General features: G+C 37.1%; 1 pseudogene; it reads left to right on the forward strand.

Annotated features, from left to right (window-relative positions):
* The first annotated feature begins 6656 nt into the window (after positions 1-6656).
* Positions 6657-10141, forward strand: LOC126602956 (3-oxoacyl-[acyl-carrier-protein] synthase, mitochondrial-like; annotated as a pseudogene).
* Positions 10142-10355: the final 214 nt, after the last annotated feature.

Below are 10355 nucleotides of genomic sequence, written 5' to 3' on the forward strand. Positions count from 1 at the left end.
GGGCTAATAACTCCTCCCACATAATTTCAAGAAGAGATTTCTAAGGTTAGACATAAACAAAAGTAGCAAAGTACTCAATATTTGAACGCACATCTTTAACTAAGGCATGAATATATCTAGAAGAAGCAGCAATCACATTTAAATTGATAAGACCAGACCTCCCCTCGGGGTTAAAACCAAAAAACTGATCAAAAAACCTCCCAAAGCAACCAACAAGGGCCTTGTCGACAACAGTCTTAGTTTCAACAAAACAAAAGAAATCTAGCTTAACCAAGCTACTAAGATAACTGAAATTACTAGTGAAATTTGGTCTTCCCATGCCCCTACAATTCCATATAATTCTTTTCATCAGTCTAGCTCATCGAGATAAGTAGACGGTCTAGCCTCAGCAACATCATCCTCTCAGACATGTTTTCTTGGACTTAACATTCTAATCGTTGGCCTAGCACTCACAGATGTCGCCTCAGCATCAAGTATAGAAGCAACAAAACTTCCCGAATTCTCCCTAGCTTTAGTCTCACCACTCATCACATTTGACATTACAACGTCCTGATTTTTTATCAAAGTAAACATAACATCAAAAAAATTCACCCTGCCTAGTAAAATATCACTAGTGTAGTAAGACTTAAGAGGAATTAATAACGCGTTTAAATCTTCAAAAATAAAGGCAACAAACATATCCCAATCAGTTATAAAATTATTATAATTTCTTTAAGTAGGTCTAGCATTGCTCTAATGTCCCATTGTGCCTTCACTTGCTTGTTGATCACACTCCTTCGATTTCCTAGCCTTTCTTCAGTCCTACACAATGTTTGCCTTTGCCACCCACTTTGGTTTAGGACTACAGACCACATCTCTATACGACTTGTCATCCCTGGAACTTTCAACAAACTTCTTCTTATCCATTTTTTTCCTCTATTTTGGAACAACTGTGGTTCAGCCTTCTTCATTAGGGCCCACGTCTTCCATGCACTATCCAAACTCCTTCATCTCTGTGTAGTCCTCTTCCACATTTGTAGCACTTGGAAAGCAGAGTATCACATCCTCCTACAAACTAGCTTTATATCTTCATTCATCACCATGTCTTCCTGGTAAACAGACTGTTCGTCCTCAAATACATTGTCAATCATAAAGCACTCGTCATCAGCTTCAATTTTAGGGCACACATGTCCCTCAAGCCTCATTCTTCTGCAGTAAAAACACACTTCAAATATTTTTTTTTTTTTGTAGTTGATAAGGATTAGTTAGTCATCCTCATGGTTAACAATGAGCACACATTTTAGAGGAAAATGTAAGTCAACTTCTAGAAGAACATTGACGAAAAGGCCATTTAAGCCCAATGTTACCTTATCCACTTTGATCACTCGACCGATAGGCTGGGTAATATCCTTTATAATCTTCTCCTCTTTGTATTGCTCAGGGACACGAGGCAAACGAGCCTAGACAACTAGCTTGGTGATAACATCAGTGTCCTTGAAAATTGTTGTCCACCTTTCAAGATGAAAAATCTGAGCTCACACGTACCACAGTCGATTCTTCAGGACAAATTTCAAATAAAAGGTGCTCTTCACCTCCTTCTTCCACAAAAGCCTTTTTCCTATGACTTTTAGGCACTATTCTAAAAATTGTCGCCTAGGCGCTAGACAGCTGGTCACTGCATCAATTAACCCCTAGGAGTTTGAAAATCAAGAAATGATGCCTATACTTGATAAGGAGTTCGCCTAGCACGCCTAGAAATGTCTAGGCACCCACCTAGGTCGCGACTTTCGCTTATATAGAAAATTGACAACTTTCATTTTGCAATTTATATTTTCATATGTAAGAGACCTGTTGAATACTCAAATGAACACTCATTATATGTTTGCTCCTCATTTCTCAATATATTTTAATACTTTATAATTTGTATGCCATTTTAATCTGCAATTTATGTATCTTAATACAATATGTATCCTTTTTAAGTATAAATAGACACTTATTTATACAAAAATATTATAAATTTTGCTTAAATCCTCCTAGACCCCCACCTAGATCTTGCCTAGCCGCCTAGGCGCTAGGCCACAGCCCATCGCCCAACTAGAGGCTAGCGTCTTTTAGAACCTTACTTTTAGGTCAATGGAAAGGTGGCATTCATTAAGATCTTCAATTAAACTATATGCTTGGAAGAGCGGGTGCATTTGGGAGGGGGGGAATCATAAAACAGTTTAGCACATCAACCTATAGAAAGAAAAATAATATAGAAGGCATCATTTTGTTTGTTAAATGAAAAATGAAAAGAAGTATCACAAAACCAAAACCCTAGTTGCCTAAGTTTTATTTTTGAGTGCATACAAGCATGCGTCCGCCTTTTAATTGTTAAATACATGCATATATGTTGCTCTATGAACTTAGCATACACAAAAGCGTTCCTTCAAATATCTATTATATTGTGTAGTACATGACTATATTAGTGCAAGCCCATGATTAGAACCATGGCAATTGTCAATTGAATCCTTTAAGTGTTTATGAAAAACTAAAGGATGGATTCCTCAAGAATGAGGAAAGTCAAAGTTTTAATGGAAGCATAAAATTAATTTGGTTTTGAATCTAACATCATATCTAACATTGGATGTCTCATTGTCATGAATAAAGAGATAGTTGAACGGAAACACTAAAATTATTGACTCTAATGTGTTCCATAATCAATCCAATATATATACATTGTCGTTAAGAGGCTTACAACAAAATTTTTTGGATGGGAAAGTTCATTTACGAACTCTCTATTTGGTTCCAACCAAAAAGTGTCGCTAATGCACTCTCAATGCAACATTAATGAGGCGATAGCTCAAGCCAGGAAATCAAGTCTCATTAAGGTCCAAACACAATTGAGAGACTAAACCACATGATTAAAGAATCATGATAATGGTGACATCATTAATCTCAAGGTTGCTTCTATGGATAACATATAGATATCCACTAACTAGCCTATCACTCAGCTATCTTTGGAATGACATATGAAAATGTATCATCAGCTAACACACGACTAATTAGCTCTAGTGCAAGTCAGAGATTTTTGGAAATGTGGCCTAAGCCGATCATGAGATAATACTTTACGGACATTTTACATATTAAACTAATTTAGTTTAATCTAAGAGAAAATATATATATATTTTAAAGCCGTCTCATTAAATGTTTTACACCTAAACAATAAGTCAAGGGAATATGTAATTAAGAGAATGTAATCTAGAGAAGTTAGATTCATGAGACCTTTCTCTTTCATATACATATCCTAAACGTTCTTAATCATAGGATTGTCAATTGGGCATTGACAATTCGGAGAGATCAATACATACTATCTCTTTTCTGGTCTCAAGTCATTGGTGTAGAGCAAAAAAGAATCTGAAAAATCCTGGAATTGACACGTGGACTTTTTCTAGAAAGAGAAGATAATGCCCTTATTAAATTGGTGAAGCCCACATTTAATCCACATGCAATTCAGCATCCTTGGAAGCTAAAGTAGCTAACTACAATTTCTTCATAGCTCCCCTGCCTATGGCAAGGAGAAATGTCAAAGGTATCAAAGATATGATTAATTACTAAATCTTATCTTTATACTTTCCAAATGAAGACCAACTCTACCAAGTAAGGAATCACAATCAAATCCAATTAAGGAATCCACAAGATCCAAGATATTATTTTAGGATAATTTTTTCCTCATCCATCCTACAAATGACACATCTTGACCAATCGAATGCTGACACATGTTAGGGAAAACCCCTACATATGACCGACCCTAGCTCTATGAATAACCATCTCAACCAAATTCTAGTAAGTTGCTATGCAATTGAGCCCTCTCTCTTTTCAAAGAAATTGACTTAGGAATCGAAGTTCCATTGGCCAGACCCTCCATTTCGTGAGTGCATGTGGCTTTAGGCATTGATCAAAGGGGTTCATTTGTTTTCTAGGTACGATTTCATCTAGACTGAAGATGTCATAAATTTGCTACCACAATTGGTGTCAAATGCACCAAGGCAACTAAGTAGGTTCTTGTCACAGCCCGTCCCGAAATATTCAGTTTTGACGATGTGAAATGACTATTTTGCCCTCAGACGTTTTGTGTGATTGTGTGATTTAAGTTTGGAAGTGAACTAATACCTTCAATCCTGAATATTTGGAACCAATTAGGACTTAAAGTTGTTATGATTTTGTGGTTGTTTGGAAGTCAAACAATTTTGAACCACACACACACACTCCAACACTCTCTATCTCTCATTCCCGTGCACTCTCTCTCTCCTCCCTCTCGATTTTCTTCTGTTTCCGTCAAATTTGTACGGACAAACTCTAAGCCTTCCATTTCAGGCACGGATCGACATTAAAAAGGTAATTCTTGTTCCCTACAAGCTTTTGAGTCCATTCGTACTATTTTTAGAACTTAAAACCTTCGAAAACCTAGTTTGTCTCGAACTTCGATTTAGGTACTATTCATGCACTAATTATTGTGAGGTTTTTAAGAGTTTTTAAGGGCATAGGAAGCTTTAGATTGTCTTCATGAAGCTCGGAGAGGAAAAATGAAATGATTTGGACGTCGGAAAGTTGAGTTTCGACGAGTTGCAGGTTTAGTCCGATTATCGAGGGATTTTCCGATGAGTTCCGTGGGTTTTAGGGCTTTTGAAAGGTATGGTTGTGTTCTATTAGTATTAAGCTTTAAATTGGTTTAAGTTTCATACAAATTGGTTGAGAAATGGATGAGAAATGAAGGTTTTAAAGTTTTCCAGTTTCCGACGACGGCGACGGTCACCGAAGTTCGAAGGTAGGGGATGACGGAATATTCCGTCCACTTTGACGGAATATTCCTAATGGTGTTGGTTAGTTTAACAGATTCCATTACTATTTAACGGAATATTCCTAACGGGGTTAAGGGATTCCGTTACGGTCCCTGCGCGTGGCCGCATGCCGTGCCCTTGCCGGCGCGTGAGACGTCCAAAAATTATTTTTAAAATATGGGGATGTTCGTGAAGTTGTCTAGATCACGATGGTATATTTATATACCAGATTTGAGCAATGTATGAGAAGTTATTAGCTAGTGTTGGTTATGTGCTTTAAATTAACGTTTTTATAGTTGTTTCACATATAAGGGAGACTTATCCTGAGGACGAGCGTAGTCAAGGGTGACTCGGGGGTTACGACCCTTCGACATACCAGTGAGTGCGCTTTTGGTTTTCAGTATATACTTATATACTTGATATTTTCCCAGAAAATGCGTTTAAATGAAAGGATGCCTTGAAATGCCATGCATATAAATTATGTTCAGTATATGAATTAGTATATGATGCATAATATATAATTGTGGTGCTGTGGACGCTCAGTTAAGCCCAGGTGAGTTTATGAATTGTAAATGTGAATAACGATTGTGATTAATTGAGAAGAATAGAGCTCATAAACCTGCACCCCGGTGTTAGTGATTAGCTAGAGATATGACACATGCCTGTATATAATGTTACCTCCCGCACCATATTCTCACATTGGATCCAATTTAGGTGCACATTCTTGTCGTACAGACCATCATAGGTGGTTCCAACTCGTATGTGACTAACGATTCATCAGCTATCATGAGAGTGCATATTGAGCATAATTATATTACACCCAGTCTTGTCGTACAGACCATCATAGGTGGTTCCAACTCGTATGTGACTAACGATTCATCAGCTATCATGAGAGTGCATATTGAGCATAATTATATTACACCCAGTCTTGTCGTACAGACCCTTTTAGTGGTTCCGACTTGTGTGCAGTGTAGTGCCATATAGGTCATTGTAGTGACTCCGGCTAGATTGCCTAATGAGCTATGAATTCAACCGTACAGACTTCTTCAGAGGTTCCGGCTAATATGTTATTTTCCATGAATTTATTCTCACCTGAGTTACTTATTCTATTTTATGTTTTGGTATGTCATACTTATGAATATGGTTATGTGAAGCATGATTTGAATTGAGATATATATATATATATATATATATGCATATGTTTATATTCTATTTCTGGGAAAATTATACATGTTTTATGGCGAAGGGTTAGAGCATTTTAAATTTGAAATGGTTTTGAAAAACATTTGTTTTTACCCACTCACATTTTCTATTTTGCGCCCCTCCAGGTTTTAGGTAGACTTGATGTTGGTGGCTTTGAGGATCTCGGCGGTTTTGACAGAACAAAATAATTGTAGGACGTCTTCTGATACTGTATAATTAGTACTTGTCCTACTAGACTGTACCTAGACTTTCTATGCTCTGATTAGGAGTATTTACACTTGTATCTCACTCATAGCACTTCCTGTTTATTAGTGCACATTAATAGCTTTCGATTTTTATTTATTTGTATATTTCTTATCTTTATTGCTTCCACACTGTGCACATGGCTATGTCACCCTCACGTGACGGCCAACATGACTCGATCTTGGTCAGAGTGTGTCAGTTCTCAATAGAGAGTGAGTCTACTGAACGCGATCGACCATAAGTTCTCATATTCATGTCATATGAGAACTCACTAATTGGGATAATGCAAAGTAGTCTTTTGACTTGAGGCATCATAGTTGACTTATGGTTAGGTCTTTATTCTTTGACTATGTTAAAAGCACTATGATGTGAGAGGTGTCACCAACATCTTTGGGGTTAAGCTACCTAATTATGGAGCCATGTGAGTGTACAACAAGGGATCTACAACTGTCAAACCGTTAAAAAAGAATATTCTATAATATGATTAAGAATCTTTGTCCAGAGTACGTGAATAAGATTTTGGAAGTATGTTCCAAATCACATCCAAAGTAATCATATAGGCAAGAGAATGATCAAATGGTGTGGTTTTATATGGGCTTAGGAGGAATTTTCCGAATGTCCGAATTATCATTTCTTTTGGTGTGACATGTTTGTAAATTTGCATACCTCTTGTTTTGCATTCTATTGGATTTGAGTTTGGTTTGCTATGAATGTATGATGAATGTGCTTCCAAATATAATTGGATGGTAGAGGCAGTGAAGAGTATATATGGGGAAAGATAAAGAACCTATGCAGGCACACAAAGAGATCGTTCAATTTCGTATTTCACAAAACCCATTAATTAAACCAAGGGCTTATTTTAAGCATCTTGATTCGATTTCAACATGGAATTAGACTCATCCAATGCGGAATTGACCCAAGGAGAACGAATAGGGACGTAGGAGCCGTGGAAGAATATTGCAAGGGGGAGAGATTTGAGAGAGAGAAAAAGGATTGACAAAGGGGGAGAGATTGCAGACAAATCGTGGAAGAGATTGCACACCCTTATTGTAGAAGATCGAGTACTCAGATTGGAAAAGGTTCATCAAGAAGTAGAGGGCCTGTTTGGTATTGTATTAAAAAAAAATCATAATTTCTCAAAACCTTTCTTAAGAACATATTTTAAAAACAATTTTCTTTAAGATTAAAAAACTTGTTTGGTATGAGATTCAAAATTGTTTTCAAATTTTAATAATTAAAAGAAAAGAAAAAATATCTTACAACAACTCTCCGTTGATTCGGGAATTACTACATAATTTAATTGGACAGACAGATATATTTAAAGACAATGTCGGAGGAGAGGTAGATTAGAGAAAGAAGAGAGAGTGAGAGAGATTTAGAGCGAGGAGAGGAGAGAGAGATGAGAGTTAAATAGCAGACAAATGAAAGAAATAGGAGAGAGATTTTAGGAAGGGGAGGAAAGAAAAAAAAAAGAGAGACAAGAGATGATAGAGATATTCGTAGGAGGAGGGAAGAGAGAGAAAGATGAGAGATAGGAGAAAGAAATTAGGAGAGAAATTAGGAGGAGAGGAAATACTAAGAGTAAGATAGTATAGAGAGAAAATCTGAAGTGAGGAGACGAGAGAGTTAGTTTTAGAGTTTAAAAACTCTAAAAACTCACTTTGTGTTTTTTAGAAGTAGGCTAATTTTCAAGTTAGTTTTGAGTTCAGTTTTTGAAAACAGTCATACCAAACAAGTATTCAAGTTGTAAAACTTAAAAAGTTTTTTTGAGTTTAAAAAGTTGGATTCAAGTAGAATACCAAACAAGTCCTGAAATTTTTTATGAAAAATATGGACCCGTAGAAACTGGCCCATTTTAAATCGGTCTGGCAAAGTTCAGTTCCAATTTTATATTGGGAAATACCCCAAAATGGGACAATTTATTAATCTTGAGACATAAATAGGACAAACCGGGCATGCACACCATGCACAAAACAAATATTACTAAAATACCCACATATAAATACTAAAATCCCTCAACTCATTGCATCATTTTTGTCATTTGGAAGAGAGGGATGTCGAGGGAGCCATAGAGCTCTCGTTTTCTGGGTTGAGCTCGAATTTCGAGGAGAAGGAATAAGGTTAAGCTCATATCTATGAGCTTTGGGTTTTTGGCACAAACTCTTCACTCTTCGCATGTCCTTTTCTTTCTTCGACCCTCTCCACCTTTTCATTCTCACAAAATCGTCGTCAACGGTACTCTCTCTCATTCCTTTTCTCTCTCTAATCATCTTTGTAATCTTAGCTTGGTGCACTCTGGTTTGCAGGGCTGGGCATGGTAACGTTATTGGGCTGCAGGGTGGAGATGACGTGGAAGAGACTCATAAAAGGCGATTGTGGCATAAGGGCACTGACCCCTGAAGATATCAAGATAAACGACTTTGATTCAGACACCCAATCGTACACCTTTGACCAGCTCACCTTCAAAGTTGCTGCAATGGTGTCCTGTGAAAGCAACCCAGGTGAATTCACCGAGGAATTGTGGCTCAATTCTAAGGTAATTAATTAAATTTAGTTTCAATTATTTATAGTTTCACCATTTAATACTATGATTTACTGATATTTCCCCCAACTTCTAAGTTGAGGTCTTAGTCAAATAGCGAATTCAATACCAATTTAGTATGACTGACTCATTGTATCAAATAAATGTTGAAAGTTTCATGCCTTTACTGAAATGTTAACAATGTATCTGTCTATTATGTTTGGATCATTGTTCGATGGCGAGGTTTATTGGGTATGCGATGTGTGCTACCGAAGAAGCACTTAAGGATGCTAAGTGGATGCTAAACGAGGCAGAAGAAAGGGAAAGAATAGTAACTTAAAATTTTGAAGTCGGTAATTAAGGTGATTGAAAATGTGGGTTAACATTTGATGGATGGCAGGATGTCTCGGTTGGTGGAGGAACTAAAAGCATCAGTGACATATTGGATGCTGCGCAAATGATCTGTGAGAAGGTTAGTTTTTTGGTTTTGAATTTCCAGCTGTCATAATATCTATGCAATGACCTGGAAAATGGTAGAAAGAACAAAACTTTACATGTGTTGTTCTATTTGTGTAACCAACATATTCGTCAGCTTAGTCACTTCTTCATTCCTCAGGTACTAATCAACATGGCATCTGGTCATGTCAACATGAAATATGGATTCCAGGTGCGTGAACAGCTTTTCGAGATACATTTTGTATGTTATGAGTGTTACGTGGACAAGGGTTGGTCATTTATTCAAATTCTGACATATTTATGCAAAGACCAACATGGATAGAGATGTATGTCATTAGCTGTCATGTTGGTCTTTTTTCAAGTTTGAAGTTGGCACCTAACCAATAACCATTGAACCAATAGAGTGATGAGTTGACAAAAGTACCAAAAACAAGATAGACTACAACTCATTGCAATTGTTGAGCCATGAACATATTCTTTCATTTTTCCTTCAAACCCCGAAAAATCTCTACTTAGTTTAAAGGTCATGCATACATGTTCTCCTGAAGTAAAACAAACATTTGATGTTTTTGTTAAACATAGGGACCATATCATGCTACAGTAACATCTTTGTTACTAGAACACATTCTCCGGGTGATGCCACAAGGATGATTCAATTTGGAGATTCAGATGTTATGGTGGCTGGAGGCACAGAGTCTAACATTGATGCTTTATCAACTATAGGATTTTGCAAGTATGTTGTTCCACTGCTATATAATATTATAAACATTTTTGTGACTTAGTGATGTAGTACACACAGTGTTCTAAAAATTGGCCTAGGGGCTGGGCGGTGGAGCTCCGACCCGATTTAGACCAAAACGTTCAGTTAGGCGGGGAGGAATTAGGCGAGCTAGGTGGCACTAGGCGGCAATCTAGGTGATTTGAATCTCGCTGCAAATCCCAAACTCGCTGCAATTTTGCAGAGCCCCGATGAATTTTTACAGCTCGTCTTTGTGAAGATGAGCGAAGAGAGAGTGCAAAAAGGAAGAGAGAGTGCGAAGAGAAAGAGAGAGACAGATACAGAGAGGGAGAGAAAGACTATTAAACATTTCATTATGTGGTGGCGCAAGTTGGATTTGAGATCCAATTTTGAG

This window comes from Malus sylvestris, chromosome 15 (assembly GCF_916048215.2).
Source record: "Malus sylvestris chromosome 15, drMalSylv7.2, whole genome shotgun sequence".
In the NCBI taxonomy this organism is placed as follows: Eukaryota; Viridiplantae; Streptophyta; class Magnoliopsida; order Rosales; family Rosaceae; genus Malus; species Malus sylvestris.